The 4,542-nt window shown below is 35.3% G+C and overlaps 1 long non-coding RNA gene across 1 annotated transcript; it reads left to right on the top strand.

Moving 5' to 3' along the window:
- Nucleotides 1–1,093: 1,093 nt before the first annotated feature.
- On the top strand, nucleotides 1,094–3,991 carry LOC126915644 (uncharacterized). Its single transcript, XR_007710281.1, has 2 exons — nucleotides 1,094–3,605; nucleotides 3,698–3,991. It is a non-coding gene; the product is annotated as an uncharacterized LOC126915644 (long non-coding RNA).
- The last annotated feature ends 551 nt before the right edge of the window (nucleotides 3,992–4,542 follow it).

Raw genomic sequence — 4,542 nt, 5'->3', positions numbered from 1 at the left:
AAACTGTAACTTAAGGTTTTTTCTTCCATCCTCAATTTCGACAGTTTCAAATTAGTGGCAAATACATAAAATATAGGGCAAGCTAAAACTTTCTCGTTTTTGATATTTTCTCTTGCCGGATTTAAAGGACAGGATATTGCCTCATTCTATCAATATTATATTGTACTAAGGATTAATGATGTATCATAATATACCATCACAAGCTTGATCAAAGTTTGCAAGGCAAAGTTCAAGATTGAATTTTAAGGTGTTGAAGTTCAGGTGACTCAATAACACTAACCGATTATATATTTTATCTTCAAGGTCAGTGGTTATCAGAAAATGGCCAGTCATACGTACACAGACACAAACGCGCACTTGCACTAAATCAAGGTAGAATTTGAACATATCCTACGAAACTTTTGCGACTATATTTCAACTAGACACGACTATTATATCGATCAAATTTGAAATCAAACTGAGCATGTATATAGAAGACATACATCAAATATATATTTAGTAAAAAATTAATATACAACACCTAAGCGCATAGTATCAAAATAAGTATTAAGTATGATTTCACCGAATATTGAGGTTTATTGATATAACGGACGATTGACTACTTGAATATCTTATAATTTCTATATACGACAGTATTTTCAGACTTGTTTCAAACTTTTCCACTGTACCTAATCGTAACAATCGAGTTCCGTCCGCAGTGACAATGAAATTTCAAAATGTTTCGTATGACACACACAACATATTGGTAAAAGGTGTCTGCAATTGTTCGAAGCCAAAACTTCCTTCAATCTATATAAATGTCGTAATCGAGCGTAGCAGACAAAAGGGATGGTAGCGCGTATGGCCGCGCCCCCTTGCCTAATACGAAATTTCTATTTGCCTCGGAAGTGGAAGCCAACGAATGGTTAACGATGTATGTTTTCCACATTCCGATGAGTAAGGCTGCACGCGACGCGTTGATCAGCCTCCTTTGTGCGTTTTCGCGAGCAGACCGCAAAGGAAAAACGACGATATCGGTTGGCCGTCATCTATCCTTTTACAGTACAATCGCCGGCGCCGCGCAAAAATTAAAAGGAAGTCTCTTAATTCGTGTACCATAATTTTTCATCGGTGGCGAGGACCGCCAGTAAAACGAACAATCGCGTATCCGGGATCCGAGCAACGCCACCGACCACGACAATGGGAAGGCGTTCCCGGAAAGTCCGCGGAAAGCAAGCACGCGACACGAGCTTCGAACAGACAACGCGTAAGTACTTACTTATACGCCATCTGCGTATGTACGTTCCTGGGTACACGTGGTGCGTGAATCACGGGACATTTGTAGCCGCCAGTGTGTTGCGTTTCTCCGACGGTCGCGACCACACGAATATCCAAGAATGCGAGTCTCTTGACTAATTTCGCTGATATACTTAACGATGTATAATATTAGGTTGGCGCGTATGAAATACACTTTCTTTGGAAATTAAATTTAACGGATCGATAAGAAACATTACCACGTTCGTAGGATTGTATTATTTTAAATTAAAATGAACAGTGAAATGTAGAAGTAACGTTGTACTACTACAATTCCACACCATCTGGTTTATATCGAGTGTTGTGTATATTTTACACACTCGTTATGTGATCTCATCGACGACGGATAACAGCGTCGAATGTATTAAATGTTGTCCTATCATCGATTATAAATATACCATTTTTATATGTATTTACTATAATAAGGTAGGTGCATAAATATTGAATTTTACGAAGATCTCAGTAGACATTAGCAATAATCAGAGTATTCTTACGATCTCTTTGACAATTATCGATTACGTTTGTCATATATTCGTTATATCAAGATTATGAATAAGCGAAATGATTCTGTCATTTCTTTACATGATTTTAGGCTTAGATATGAGTTTAAATTCCATCCGGATAATAACGTATTGCATGATTATTGTACAAGAAACTGTAATAAGTTTAATCGAATAATTTTTTAATTCTAGAAGTGATAATTCATACGACTTTGAAATAATGAAACGTAGAACTATTGCGATTAGCTGTGAAAGAAGTAGAATAAAGTTAGTGCATGTCAGACAGATCGAAAATATTGATTAAATCAGTCTAGTAGATGGTTATGAATCCACAAAACAATTGATCATTGATATATATTTATCTGATAAAATTCATCTAATCTATATACGTATGATATATGTATATTCAAAAGTCTTTTTGCGGCAACTGTTTTTTAAAGTTTCTTTTATCCGCCATTAGACGAATTCATGTATTATACTTGGGTCTGGAGTTTAAACAATTATCAGACGTACCACATTTTATGTGAGCTATAGGTGGCGATCGTCAAGTTCATGTACACGTGCATGGCTTAGATTTACCTATAAGAATCAAAGAAGAAATATATGAAAATGAAGTATGTTTAAAATGTCGTTGAAAAACTGGTGATTACAATTATGCTTACATATAATTTTTATTCAGATTTTAATCAAATACAATATTTACGACGTTGGCTCCCTTTAGAAGGATTTAGTGGGAGATTATTATCTACAGATAGGTATAATTTTTCTAATCAAGATGGTACAGTTGACCGTAGCAGAGATAAAGTAAGATTGCCATCCATGGCTTGGCAATGGGAAGACGATTGGCAAATAGAAACTACATCAGATGGCCAACCGTTAGATCATGACGTAAATATGATAAAATTTCTTTAAATAATCATCCGAATTAGATTCTCAAATTTGAAGGGAAGAACCGTACCCTATATAAACAAAACCAGGGATTTATCAAATACAAGCGTACTAAATACAAGTGTAATTCATCGTTTATAAAGTACCAGTTTATAAGGTATTAAAGACTCTTTATACCAGGTAATTGCAAAAAAGAAAAAACTCTAGATCTCCGTGACCGACGTGCAATTGTTCGCGTAGTGGAATATCACGCGGCGAATCATTTCTAAGATGTTGCTGGCGATGTCGCAATGGCGGATTTACCTCATCCACCAGCACGACATTTAGATCGAAAGTCCATCGAATGATCTCGTCTCAGGATGATTAATTCGACTCATTACCAGTGAGTAATCACTATTATTATCCACGTGTTCTATGTAGCCCGGTTTTGTTCGCCCACGAACCTAGCTGGACCAGTGCACGCAATAGTACGGAAAATGGTGTTTGCGAAATCGATCAGGAAGAACTAGCCTTTCACGGGAATCCGTCTGATAGACGAGATCTGATCAAACGCACGCGTGATTCTTAGAAGAAACATCGTTAACTGAAAAACTATTGGCGACGCAAACTGACGATGTTAAGTACAAGAAATTTCGTGTTTTGGCAAAATTTTTACTCTTCTCATGAAACACTCAAAGACAGAACGGAAATGATACATGAAGAAGAGACGAGAAAGGAAGATAGGCATGAAACAACTACATTGTCAAATATAAATTCCTAGATTTTTAGAGATTTTTGTACGTGTTCTTCACAAAGTTTATGGATAAAGTAAAAATGATGCATAGAATAAAACACGAAGAAGAAAAAGATACCTTAAAAAAACATTCGTCGAGCAACCATCAAACATCGAAGAGAGAAACGATATGAAACAATACTGAAACGACTGTAAGCAATTTTATTACTATGAAAATATTTTCGTGAATTGGAAACGTAAAAGTTGATTAATCGCAGTATAACAACGTAAACGTCATTTTTAGATTTCTGTAATTTTCGATCATAGAATCAAATATACGAACATCCCTTTGTCAAAGGAAAGATTAAATTTTGATAATTAGGATGTAAATAAATCAATAAAAAATTATTTTGCGCGCTTGATTACTTAATAGCTTAATTAATATTACGACAAAATTATGGAGCAACATTACCAGATAAGCAATATATGTATATGGAAAAGGAAAAAGCACAAAAAATTTCATGTATGTTTCTATCTATTTGTAGCAACATAATAACAAGATATAACGTTATAATAAAATATTTACGATGAATATAAACATTTCAATTCTTGTAATACACCTTAATACGTTATAAACTCCTAATGCCCGTCCAGTTTACTATACACGAGCCGTGCACGATGACGATGGGAGGGTACACATACGCGTTTCTGAAGGATGATTCTGCGTTTCGTAATAGCCTTTCGAGACCTGTCACACTACGCCACGTGTACGGCTAAATTTATTTGCTTCTGTTCGTCGTATATTGTACGGAAACAAATGATTGTCATTATAGGTGTAGAATTGCCTTATTGTCTTTGAGCATGAAAAAAAGATTCGACCGATGGGATTAATGGACTAGGAGTTGATCTCTGATCTTTCGTTTGTCGGATAGTCACTCTATTAGTTAGACTATTCGTTTACGACCTCCATTGTTCGAAATGATAGAAAGATATTCTTATTCAAGTAAGAGAATTTCTTTTCATAATGGGAATTTAAGCTTTCGATGTTCGAATACGTAGGTGTGGTTTCCCAGTATGTGATAAATGGCCTATCTGTACATTTTATAGTTGCTTTTGTCAGCCAAATAGATTGTTTATTGTAAATACACA

This window comes from Bombus affinis, chromosome 1 (genome assembly GCF_024516045.1).
Source record: "Bombus affinis isolate iyBomAffi1 chromosome 1, iyBomAffi1.2, whole genome shotgun sequence".
NCBI classification, from domain to species: domain Eukaryota; kingdom Metazoa; phylum Arthropoda; class Insecta; order Hymenoptera; family Apidae; genus Bombus; species Bombus affinis.
This window is presented reverse-complemented; position numbering and strand designations above follow the sequence as displayed.